We start from the raw sequence: 14,041 nt of genomic DNA, 5'->3' as shown, positions 1-14,041 counted from the left end.
CGAAGACAGCCTAGATGTGGCAATTATTTTAAGTTTATTTTTTAAAGACTTTATTTGAGAGAGAGAGAGCGAGCACAAGCACGGGGAAGGACTGAAGGAGAGGGACTAGCAGACTCTCAACTGAGCAGGGAGCCCGACATGGGGCTTGATCCTATGACCCTGAACTCATGACCTGAGATGAAGTGAGATGCTTAACCCACTGAGCCACCCAGGTGCCACTAGATATAGCAATTATGAGTGAATTAGTCAAAATCAAGGAGGCTGAATAAGAATGCATGGAAAACATAGGAAGAAATGCTTTCTTTGGAAAAGGTTGGGAAAATACCAGTCTCTATGAAATAAGAGGAAAAGGAGTATGAGTGGGTACAAATAAAGGTATTTGGAGGTAAAGGTAAAAACAAGTGAGGTTTTTTTCCAGTAGTCCACTTAAAAGAAAAACCATTGACTAAAAGTAAGGAGAGCAGAGTGGATAGGCAGGTAACTTATGACCTCACTGGGAAGCATTCTTCACCCATTCCAGATCAGTCTCTCCTTCTTTGATCTCTTTCCACAATGGACCTTTTCCCTCCAGCGCATCTACTATTGAATACTGCTGGAGAAAATCATGCAAATTGGTATTTTTAATGTGTTTAAAATATATTCTTTCCTGTATGTTCTTGTGAGGTAAGGATTTTTCTTTAAATGGAGTGCGTTATGTAACTTCCATTAGAAGAAGAAAATACCAGGGTCACCTGGGTGGCTCCGTCGTTAAGTGTCTGCCTTCAGCTCAGGTCATGATCCCAGGGTCCTGGGATTGAGCCCCACATCGGGCTCCCTGCTCAGCGGGAAGCCTGCTTCTCCCTCTCCCACTCCCCCTGCTTGTGTTCCCTCTCTCGCTGTGTCTCTCTCTGTCAAATAAATAAAATCTTAAAAAAAGAAGAAGAAGAAGAAGAAGAAGAAGAAGAAGAAGAAAATACTGGCTACTTCATTGTGGCCTACAGAGTAGGATATAGGAAGTGACATGCTGATTCACTATCGGTTGTCTTATTGAAGGCTATAGCCCAGTTGTCTGTGCAGCTTTCTGACTCCTACCTGTTACTGAGGATTAATGGCTTAGTAGATCACATTTTTTGTCTGACTTACCTGTGTTTTTTTTTTTTTTAACCAACTACAATAAGCTCTCAAGTAAATTGGAGGGAGAATTGGGACATATTAATTCAAATGTCAAGTGCAAACAAAACTCAAAGATATATAGAGCAAGCACTTTCCTTCAGTAAATGGTCTCCTTTCTGCATTGTGAGGCAAAGGTAGGCATTGCGCACAGATCTGAAAAAGCCATATGTGAAAGAAGGCACAATAAATGCAGCAAACTTTATTTCATGGCTTTGATCAAGTTATTAATTTCCTATGAAAATGCAACGGATCCTCCAAATGGAATAACTTTCATATAAAAAAATACAGAAATTTTCTGACATTTATATGTGAATCCAATGTGTAATTCATGTTTCATTGCCATATGTCAAGGCTAAAAATCAAAATGCACTTTTTTGTCAGTTAAATAGAAAACAGGTTTTTAAGTTGCTGTAATCTGAAAATTAGTCTTAGTGCTTGTGGTCTGATAGCTTTGCTTGAATAGGCATAAGTATTGTGTAGTGGCTTAACCATTTGCAGAATGCTTTCACTTATGTTACCTAATATGAGCTAATAAAAAAAATCTGTTTTTAAAAATAGAGTTATAATAACCTCCAGTTTTCAAGAAAATTTAGGCTTATGTAAAACACATCAGTTGTCTAGAGTCACTTACTTAAGTCAAAGAGCCAGGAACCTTCTTCTTCAAAGTCTAGGCTTTTAAGTAATTAGGCAGCACGGATTCTGCTGGTGTTCAGTTTTCAGTTCAGCCAGTATTTATTGAGAACCACTGTGCTTTATTTATCTTGGTGAAATTGGTTTTTAAAAATGATTAAATTATAAGTCAAATTTTCATTTTGTGGTTTTACATTAACTTAGGAAATTACATAATTTCCTGTTAATAAAGTTTAGATTTTTTTACAAAATACTTGTTTTGTGTACTGCATTAGCTTGATAGTCAATTTTTCTGATTTCAGATAGTAAATCCCTTAATATTGAAAGAAATAATGAATAAGAAAAATCTCAAATATACAACCTAACCTTCCACCTAAAGGAGTAGTAAGAGAGCAACAAATGAAACCTAAAGCCAGCAGAAGAAGGGAAATAATAAAGATTAGAGCAGAAACAGATGATATGGAAATACACAAACAAACAAAAACAGATCAATGAAACCAGGAGCTGGTTCTTTGAAAAAATTAAAAAATTTACAAACCCTTAGCCAGACTCATTAAAAAGAAAAGAGAATGGACCCAAATAAATAAAATCATGAATGAGAGAGGAGAGATCACAACCAACATCACAGAAATACAATTATAAGAGAATATTATGAAAAAGTATATGCCAACAAATTGGGCAATCTGGGAGAAATAGATAAATTCCTAGAAACATAAATTACCAAAACTGAAATAGGAAGAAATAGCAAACTTGAACAGACCCATAATCAACAAAGAGAATCAGTAATCAAAAGTCTCCCAACAAACAGATGTCCCGGGCTAGATGGCTTCACAGGGGAATTCTACCAAACTTTTAAGGAGGGTTTGTACCTATTCTTCTCAAACTGCTCCAAAAAATAGGAAAGGAAGGAAAACTTCCAAAGTCATTCTATAAGGCCAACATTTCCTTGATTCCAAAACTGGACAAGACCCCACTAAAAATGAGAACTACAGGCCAAGATCCCTGATGAACATGGATGCAAAAATTCTCAACAAAATACCAGCAAATCAAATCCAACAGTACATTAAAATAATCATTCACCACGATCACACGGGATCTATTCCTGGGTTGCAAGGTGGTTCAATATTTGCAAATTAATCAACATGATACACCACATCAATAAAAGAAAGGTAAGAACCATATAACCCTCTCAAAAGATGCAGAAAAAGCATTTGACAAAATACAGCATACATTCTTGATAAAAACCCTCAGCAAAGTAGGGGTTAGAGGGAATATACCTCCATAAAGTCCATATAGAAAAGACCCACAGCTAATATCATCCTCAGTGGGGAAAACCTGAGAGTTTTTCCTCTAAGGTCATGAACAAGACAGGGATGTCCTTTCTCACCATCGTTATTTAACATAGTCCTGGAAGTCCTAGCCTCAGCAATCAGACAACAAAAAGATATAAAATACATCCAAATCAGCAAGGAAGAAGTCAAACTTTCACTATTTGCAGAAGACATAATAGTCTATGTAGAAAACCTGGAAGACTCCACCAAAAAAATTGTTAGAACTGATACACGAATTTAGTAAAGTCAGAGGATACAAAGTCAACATACAGAAATATGTTCGATTTCTATACACCAATAATGAAGCAGCAGAAAGAGAAATCAAGAAATGGATACCATTTACAATTGCACTAAAACCCACAAGATACCTAGGAATAAACCTAACAAAGAAGTAAAAGATTTGCACTCTGAAAACTATAAAACACTGATGAAAAAAACTGAAGATGACACAAAGAATTGGAAAAACATACCATGCTCTTGGATTGGAAGAACAAATATTGTTAAAATGTCTATACTACCTAAAGCAATCTACACACTTAATACGATCCCTATCAAAATACTACCAGCATGTTTCACAGAGCTAGAACAAGCAATCCTAAATTTGTATGGAACAACACGAGACCTGGAATAGCCAAAACAATCTTGAAAAAGAAAAGCAAAGCTGAAGTGATCACAATTCCAGACGTCAAGTTTTATTACAAAGGTGTCATCATCAAGACAGTATGGCACTGGCATAAAAACAGACACATAGATCAATGGAACAGAATAGAGAGCCCAGAAATGATCCACAACTATATGGTCAACTTATCTTTGACAAAACAGGAAAGAATATCCAATGGAAAAAAAACAGTCTCTTCAATAAATGGTGTTGGGAAAACCAGACAACAAAATGCAAAAGAATGAAATTGGGCCCTTTCTTACACCATACACAAAAATAAATTCAAAATGGGTGAAAAACCTGACTGTAAGATAGGAAACCATCAAAACCCTAGAGGAGAACATAGGCATTAACCTCTTTGTCATGGGCTGTAGCAACTTCTTTCTAGATATGTCTTCTGAGGCAAGGGAAACAAAAAGCAAAAATAAATTATTGGGACTTCACCAAGATAAAAAACATGGTGAAGGAAACAATCAACAAAACTAAAAGGTAACCTTTGGAATGGGAGAAGATATTTGCAAATGATGTATCTTATAAAGGGTCAGTATCCAAAATCTATAAAGAACTTGTCAAACTCAACACCCAAAACCCAAATAACCCAGTTAAAAAATGGGCAGAAGACATGCATAGCCATTTTTCCAAAGACACTGAGATGGCTAACAGACACACGAAAAGATGCTCAACATCACTCATCAACAGGGAAATACAAATCAAAACTACAATGAGATATCACCTCACACTTGTCAGAATGGCTAAAATGAACAACATAGGAAACAACAGATGTTGGTGAGGATTCAGAGAAAGGGGAACCCTCTTACATTATTGGTGGGAATGCAAACTGGTACATCCATTCTGGAAAACAGTGTGGAGGTTCCTCAAAAAGTTAAAAACAGAACTACCCTCTGACCTAGCAATTGCACTACTAGGTATTTATCCAAAGGATACAAAAATACTAATTTGATGTTTATTGCAGCATTATCAATAGCCAAATTATGGAAAGAGCCCAAATGTCCATCAACTGCTGAATGGATAAAGAAGAGGTGGTGTATGTGTATATATATATACACACACATACACACACACACAATGGAATATTACTCAGCTGTAAAAAGAATGAATATTCCATTATATATATATACAATATATATATACATTGTGTATGTGTGTATATATATACATATATACACACACACACACAATGGAATATTACTCAGCCATAAAAAGAATGAAGTCTTGCCATGTGCATGATGTGGATGGATCTAGAATGTATTATGCTAAGCAAAATAAGTCAGTCAGAGAAAGACAGAATACCATATGATTCCACTCCTATGCGGAATTTAAGAAACAAAACAGATGAACATAGAGGGAGGGAAGAAAAAATAATATAAGATAAAAACAGAGAGGGAAGCAAATCATAAGAAATTCTTACTATAGGGAATAAATGGAGGGTTGCTATAGGGGAGGTGAGTGGGGGATGGGCTAAATATGTGATGGGCATTAAGGAGGGCACTTGTGATAAGTACTGGGTGTTGTATGTAGTGATGAATCACTAAATTCTACACCTGAAACTAATATTACACTGTATATTAACTAACTGGAATTTAAATACAAACTTGAAAAAAAATAAAGATTTGGAAAATCTACATAACTAATTAAACTGATATATTTCAAAAGACCAGTACATGAATTAACAAATTACATGTGGGTAAAATACCCATTAAAAGTGCAAGATGTGCCATTTTAATGTAACAAAGTAGGAAAATTGACATAGTTTTAGATTCCACATTGCAACTAACCTTTTTAAAAAACTACCATTTGTTCTAGTGTCTATCACCCAGCCACCCCATCCCTCCCACCCCGTACCACTCCAGCAATCCTCAGTCTGTTTCCTGAGTTTAAGAATTCCTCATATCAGTGAGATCAGCATAGGGAATATAGCCCATAACATTGTAATAACTTTGTATAATGACAGATGGTAACTAGACTTACTGTGGGGATCATTTTGTAATGTACAAAAATACCAAATTGCTATGATGAACATCTGAAACTAATAGGGTATTATATGTCAATTCTATTTCAGTAAAGATCTTTTTATTTAAAAAAAACAAAACAAAACAAAACAAACAAAAACTACCATTTGTTGAGTCATGGTATATTATCAAATAATGTTTTTCACAATGATTTTTAAAAATATTGAAGTTTCTTCTCTTTTCTAACAGCATATCTGTGTGAGACTAGATTTTCATCATATGTTTTAATCAAGAAGCAAGTATGAATATCCAAGCATCTTCTATTAATAGATATTAAAGGAATTTGCAAAAATAGTACTCTTTCATTAAGTTTTTTATTTTGGAAAATACTGTTATTTTTCATAAAAATGTTATTTTTGTTAACATGTAAGAGGTTTATTGTTACCTTATTTTATTTATTTAAAAAGATTTATTTATTTGAGAAGAGAGAGAGAGAGAGAGAGAGAGCAAGCATGGGGGGAGCGGCAGAGGAATAGGAAGAGAGAGAATCCACAAGCAGATTCCCCGCTGAGTGTGGTGCCCGACGGGGGGGGTGGGAGGAGCTCAATCCCAGGACCCTGAGATCATGACCTGAGCTGAAACCAAGAGTCAGCTGCTAAACCTACTGAGCCACCTAGGCGCTCCTGTTGTTACTTTAAAATGAATGAATATGGGGCCTGTGGGTGGCTCAGTAGGTTGATCGACCTACTCTTGATTTCAGCTCAGGCTGTGATCTCAGGGTTGTGAGACTGAGCCCCGTGTCAGACTCCACCCTCAGTGCGGAGTCCGCTTGAAACTGTCTCTCCTTCTCCCTTGGCCCCTCCCTGCTCTCAATCTCTCTCTCTCAAATAAATAAATAAATAAAATCTTTAAAATGAATGAATATGTATTAAAGAAACTTCTTAGTATTAATTTCTAGTACGGTAAATATTCAGAGATTGGCCTTCATAAACAAAAGCTCTTTGGTTTCTCAATCATTTTTTTTATTATGTTATGTTAATCACCATACATTACATCATTAGTTTTTGATGTAGTGTTCCATGATTCAATCATTTTTAAGAGCACAAAGTGGTCATGAGACCAACAAATTTGAAAATTGCTGTTGTACGTGGTAAGCAATAAGACAGATGATAGAAAACTTGGAGTCCTAAGTTGAACAGATAATGTTTCTCTCTATCCTGAAGAGAGAAAAGGAACTTTGGGTCTGTTGCCCTTGTTTGTAGAGGCTGAGTCAATTTTCATTACATAGAGTTCCCATCAATGTCAGGCTTGGGGTTTTTACCATGCGGTAGGATCAGTGGTGAGCTACAGCCAGCTCTTTGACCTTTGCCATTTTTTACAGCTATTATTAATTCATAAAAGTAAATTGGTAAATTTTTAAGAATTATGCATGACAGTTGTTCAACACAGCAATTTTTAAGAAATTAAATTATACAAGCTTATAGGTAAATCAATTGCATTACAAATGAATAATAAATATTTTTAAAGCAATAAATAAGTGATAAATATTCAGCATTCTCCACATTCTTGAGATGATGTCTATTATAACTGTATGGTGGCAACACTACATGATTATGTGCTAGTGTGCATCTCTTTCTCACTGTGTTCAGTCATGTCACATGATTAGCTTGAAATCAACCACAATGGGAATATTTACAATATGGAAATAGGCAATTCCTACAAATCAGGGTTTTTTTTCCCCCTTTTTCCCTCATTCCACTCCCCCCCCCGCCCCCAGAGAACTGACTGGTAGGTATTTACCAACATATCAATGAATATGATGATTTTTTATTACATTAATTTGAGTTTTCTCCTCTCATATTTGTATCTCTCCGCCATTAGGAGCAGATAGTTTGGTCTTTGTTCTTCTTCATCTTGAGAAGAATTTGTATTACTTGATAGAAAGCAGATATTACTTGCAAAAAGCTTGTTTTCTTTGTTTTATGGAGAGAGCTGAGCTTCCGAAGAACAGAACAGTTAGCACAGAGAAGAAGTTGAATCCCTTTGAGGGAAGTGAATAAAGGAAGAGAAATTCCCCAACACTAGGAATAGAGGTTCATGAACCTCAAGAATAGTGATGATCCACAGTCTAGTACATGACAGTACCCTCAGGAACTGGCAATACATCTGAATAGATTCACTGTGTGGTGCTCCTAGAGAGACCTGGTCCACAACAATGGGACTCCCAGCTTTGACAAAGATTCTAGGGCTCAGGTTTGACATGGAATGAGCAGAGTTGTCTGCCTTCAGGAACAAGTGGCCTTGGAAGACATCACAGGGGAACACACCAAAGAAAGATCAGAGCATGCTTGTGAACTCTTAAGGACCTACGAAGAATTTCCTGCTGGTCCATGGGATGAGAAATTGGAGATGAAATTAATTTGATTTATAAGAATTAAAGGAATTTGACATTTCTTGCGAATGTGTCTAGAGTTGGAAATACAGTATATACCTATTATATCAGTGAGTGTTCTCCAAAGAATGTGTGTGTGAGTTTGTGTGTGTGTGTATTTATTTATTATAAGGAATTGGCTCATGTGAGTCTGGGAGCTAGCATTCCTGAAATTTGTAGGGCAGATGCGCAGGCCGTAAACTCAAGCAATAGTTGCAGTCCTGTCACCATCTTGAGCCAAAATTCCTTCTCCTCTGGGAAACTTTAGTTTTGCTCCATAAATCTTTTATCCTTAAAATTACCTGTATATCGGGGCGCCTGGGTGGCTCAGTCGGTTAAGCGACTGCCTTCGGCTCAGGTCATGATCCTGGAGTCCCGGGATCGAGTCCAGCATCGGGCTCCCTGCTCGGCGGGGAGTCTGCTTCTCCCTCTCCCCCTCCCCCTGCTTGTGTTCCCTCTCTCGCTATGTCTCTCTCTGTCAAATAAATAAATAAAATCTTTAAAAAAAAATTACCTGTATATTTGCTTTTGTCATCATAGACAAAATAAAAAGGTTATTGAAATGACCTTAAAGAAAAAACAGAGAAAATAAAAACATCAAGTACTTTTCTAGAGCCAATTACAAGTCTAGTGTAAATTAGAAGTCCTTAAAAACAGATTAGTTCTTAGAAACAAGAACCAACAAACACACTTTTTTCTTCTCCAATTTTAAAGAGAACTCTGTGACTGTTTCATGTGTGGTAAATCTGCTTTAGTCCCATTCTTCTCATTCCCACAATATTTTTAGAAAATACTAATAGCAGTTGGGATTTGAAAAGCCTTTCATCAATCAGGAAAAATAATTCTTAATATATAAGAAGATACCTTAGTATATTAGAATGAAGATGGAAGTAAAAATTATATGAATTAACTGGTATTTCGAAGGGTCATAGATTGTTTATGGTGCCTTTCTTCCTACAGTCCTCCCAAGGTCCTTTTGTTTTTTATAATAAGGCAAAAAAAGTTTAATCAATAGGAATGAGCTTGGTTCCAAGATAAGAGTTAACCTTGGATTTGAATGATTCTATTGATTAGGCTTTATGAACCATGAGGCAGGATTGCATATAAGGATTGGGGTGTACTTCAGTTTAAAATGAGTGCTCCTTAAGTTGTTGGCAAATAGACTTCAATTGCCAATAAACTTGGTTGAGACAGGCTCAAACAATAGCTAAGCTCATACAGAGATAATAACTCAGATAAATACAGGAGTCAAAAAATGTTCACCTTTAAAAACCTTTCTACACCATAATTATCAAAGTAAATATCGCCAATAATGAGAAGTGAAGCTAACCAAAACACTTCAAGGGTACTCATGACCTTCAGTATGGAAAGGAGCGTATTTTTTAGTCTTTTTTTCCCCCTCATGAACTATATTCTTTTTACCTCCTCTCACTTTCTTCTTTTTCTACAAATCTACAACATCAGCTTCACCACAGGAATTTTTTTTTTTTGAATACGCACTCGATTTTTTGAATACTCATTGAAGAAGTCTTGGCTCTGAAATCTTAGCTAATGACAAATGTTAAGTCACTGTGGGTGCTGGAGAGGCAGTAGACACAAACTGTTGTAACCTCCTCATGCCCAGTCCTCTCCTTCCCCCATCCCCATTGGGTCAGCCATCTAAAACATCTGCTTATTGCGGAGGGATAAGAAGTTTACTATTAGAGATGTTTGTCTTAAATGCTTTAATTAAGCTAAGTTACATAGTGTATTTTATTTTGTTTTGTTGCTTTTTAGAGATTAAGGCTGTTGAAGGGGAGATAAAGAGCTTTTCCTGAATATGCTGGGTTGTGATTGTGTTTTAAATCAAAATAGTCTTTGTGCCAAAGTGGCGCAACTTGGGGCAGCCTGCCATTGGCCCCTACGATATAGACCTGAGGCAGTTACTATACCATATGGTAATTCTGTAACAGAAGTCTACAAAGTATTCTGAAACTATAGTGCCAAGAACAATTAACTCTATCTTAGGGTGACAAGAAATGTAATATGATATAAAAGTAGGTGTTACTGTATTTGGAAATGTGTTGACATAGTAAAAAGTAATTTAAGAAAGAAAATCTCTTATAAAAATCAGAAGCCAAAATACAAGGATAGTGAGAAAACAGACCCATTGGCCTGATACCAGCAGACATGAGGGAGATATAACAAGAAAGGGAGAGAGAACTCCCTGTATTTTAGTAACATGCAAATGGAAGAAAGGTGTGGGAGTGGGTCCAATGCAATCTCAGGGGAAGTGGTAGAGGAAGGAAACAAAGAGAGGAGTTTTTATTTTTTGTACAAGTATATGTATCTAAACCTATGTACTCGAGAAGTTTTTTGCAAACTTGTATCTTCACTCACTGACTCTGATGAAATCAGTGTAGCTAATAAATCACAAAATTGCCACCCAATGTTGACATACTTGTTCTGCTAGTTGGCCTCCAGGAATAAAACAAACTAACTGGAAAAAAACAGAAGCTATTCAGGAAGTCAACTCAAGATGATGGGAAAGGTTCTCAGGAGAGCTGAGCTTTTCCAGTCATGGAAGCAATGGTAAATTCATTCCAGGAAAAGCAAAATGTGTGCGCAAAGGCTTGAGAACATAGAAAACTTATGGTGAGTTTGATGAATAGTAAGCTGATTGGAGAAGCTGGAGTGACATAATCATTCGCAAGGCTACAGGGCAGAGGTCTTTGTGCACCACTCTTCTTTGAGCTAATCTGCAGCTTGAGAAAATGTGGGTCAAGATGATGCTATAAATTTGAGGAATTCAAAGCAGCAGAGTGAAAGGTCTCTGATACTAGATGAACTTCCAGATCGTTAAAAAAATCTCTGTTTAGAGGTCCCAGCTTAGGTATGAGCTCCTTAGGATTGGTTTTATCTCTCCACATACCCTGGATTTCTCTTTACCAGCACACACTTGTCTCTTTAACATTAGCAGTCTAGGGACCTTAAGTGCCAAAATAGAAAAGAAAAAAGAATGTGTCCCTGCTTTAAATTTAAAACAGCTCTGTGTTGGGGCTACTATAATTTATACAGTAGCACAGCTCTGTTGAGAGGTTTATATTAGACTTTATGTAATTTTCTTGTATTTATTTCTATTTCCACTTATATGCTATGATAAAATGCATGCGACAATAAAGTTACAGTTTAGTGTGTGCTATAGTAAAGTTATGGTTTTTCTTGCGGGTTTTGACTTCTTATGATGAATATGTCTTCAGTGAAAAAAGAAAAAAGCTATTATTACTAATATTACTGTTATTCATATGATCATAACACAAAAAGTAAAGTAAAAAAGTGGCTCGAGGTATAGTATATTAGTTTTCTAGTGTTGCATAATAAATTATCACAAACTTTGTAGTTAAAACAGTATTTACGATCTTGCAGTTTCTGTGGGTCAGGAGTCCAGGAACAGCTTAGCTGGGGTTCTCTGTCTCAGAGTCTCAGAAGGCTGCAGTGAAGCTGTCAGATGGAGCTTCAACTCATCTGAGGTTTGGGTCCTCTTCTAGGCTCACTGGTTGTTGGCAGAACTCTTTCTTACAGCTGAAGATCTGAGACCCCCGGCCCCTAGGGACTCCTGCCATCCCCTGCCACGTGGCTCTCTCCACAACATGCCAGTTTGCTTCTAAGCCAATAGGATAGTGTCTACTGCTACTTTGAGTCTCTTTTAAGGGTTCTTCTGATAAGGGCAGGCCCACCCAGAATAATGGCCCTTTTGAGTGACTCAAGGTCAACTAATTAAGGACCTTAATTACATCTGCAAAATCCCTTCATTTTTGCCATATACTGTGCCTTAATCAAAAGAATCCTATCTCATCATTTTCACAGGCCCTACACTCAAGGGGGAGGGGATTATACAAGGATGTGGATCATTGGCAGTCATCTTAAAATTCTGATGTGGTGAGCAATGGGTGTTATACGCAACTAATGAATCATTGAACACTATATCAAAAACTAATGATGTACTATATGTTGGCTAATTGAATTTAAATAAAAAAATAATAAAAATAATAATTCTGCCTCACACCTATCAATATTAAATTACAAATCTTTTTCTATTTTCACAAATGAGCTAAGAAGTTTTGTAATACCCTTATAGTAATATCTAAGGCTTAGATGCTATCATAGTACTAACAATTATAATCCAAGTCATAAATGTGAACCACATATGTAACTTTAAAACTTTTAATAGCCACATAAAGAAAAAGTAAATAGAAACAAGAGAAATTAATTTAATATTATTTAAACAATATATCCAGAATATTATCAACATGTAATCAACTTAGAACATTATTAGTGAGATATTATATATTTTTTTCATATTAAGTCTTTGAACATCACATCTCAATTTGAGCTAGCCACATTTCAAGTGCTTAACAGCCACAGGAGACTGACTAGTGGTTGCCCTCTTGGAAGCATTAGGCTGTTACTTGCCTTTTCAACAATATCCACCAGGTGTCATAAGGAGTTTACAACTCTAAGCCAGAGGTACCAACAAATTTCTTCTGTCTTGGTGACAATTGTTGGAATTCTATTTATATTAACATGTTTTTGCTTCCTTTGTATTTGTAATTCACTTGAGGTTTTTGCCTAGATAATTAAGAAATCAAGCAATATGGATTTTACTACTTGTGCAATTAGTCCAAATTCAAATTATTTGTACATCAGACCCACCATTCCTTACTTTTTCTATAATCTCATCCTAGATGATCTGACTGGTGAAAGAGTTAATAATTATGAATTACATGCACCTGCAATCCTTAACAAGATAATAACAATTACTTTAAAGTTAATTCATTTCAAATGCCCTAGCAATTTTCACAACCTCAGAAGCAATTAAATGATGTTCTTTTTACTTTCTCAAGTTCTTTAATAGAACACATTAAAATAGAAAACCAAGGTTTTTTTAAAGAGTCACAAAATGCTCTTTTATTTTCATACCATTACTGCAATTTACTAATTGCCAACAAAGATTTCTACTTTTCACACACAGAGTGAGCCCAAAAGGATTATGACGTTTGAGTTTATTAACACTTATTACTTTGAAAAGCAGAATCACTTAAGAATTTTAATTTAGTTATTTGTAGGTTGTTATAAGATTCCTTTTTAAATGAGAGATAAATGGCTTTGTTTTTATATTCTGTTGTTTTAATTTTTTGAGTCTTGTTCTTTCAACATTTTCTAAGTAAAACTATGTATTTAGAGATTGAGGCATCACAAATACTTTCTCTTTAACTTTTAGAAAACCATAATTAGTATTAATGTTATTAATATTAAAAAATTAAAAATATAAATGGATGCAATCATGAATGCACAATCATGAAGATGATAAGCAATCACGAGTGTTAAGAAGATTAAACTGTGAGTTTTTATCATTAACTTCCATACAATGAATTTATTTACTTGTACTGTAGTTTTATACTAATAATTAAGCTTTCTCTTTGTCCTATTAGTCTTAGCTGTACGATGTCCATAAAATAAAAAAAAAACTGATTTAATTATACATATATCGAGAGAAGCAATAATTATTCATCTCTTGATTCACATTATCAACTAGCTTCAAAAGAATTAAATCAGCCTTGGCATCTTACTAACCAACATATTAAGGATAAAAGTGACCAGTGTTGTAGCCATGACTATATGACAAGATAGAAGAGTCACTAAGTGGAGTTGTTCAAGTAATATTTTTATTTATTTATTTATTTATTTTAGAGAGAAAAAGCACGAGTGGGAGGGGCAGAGGGAGAAGGAGAGAGAATCTCAAGCAGACTCCACACTGAGCACAGAGCCTGATGCAAGGCTTGATCTCACCACACTGAGATCAGGACCTTAGCCGAAATCAAGAATCTGA

The sequence above is a fragment of the Neomonachus schauinslandi genome, chromosome 3 (genome assembly GCF_002201575.2).
Source record: "Neomonachus schauinslandi chromosome 3, ASM220157v2, whole genome shotgun sequence".
Taxonomy (NCBI): domain Eukaryota; kingdom Metazoa; phylum Chordata; class Mammalia; order Carnivora; family Phocidae; genus Neomonachus; species Neomonachus schauinslandi.
The sequence above is the reverse complement of the archived record's forward strand: the minus strand, read 5'-3'. Positions refer to the sequence as shown.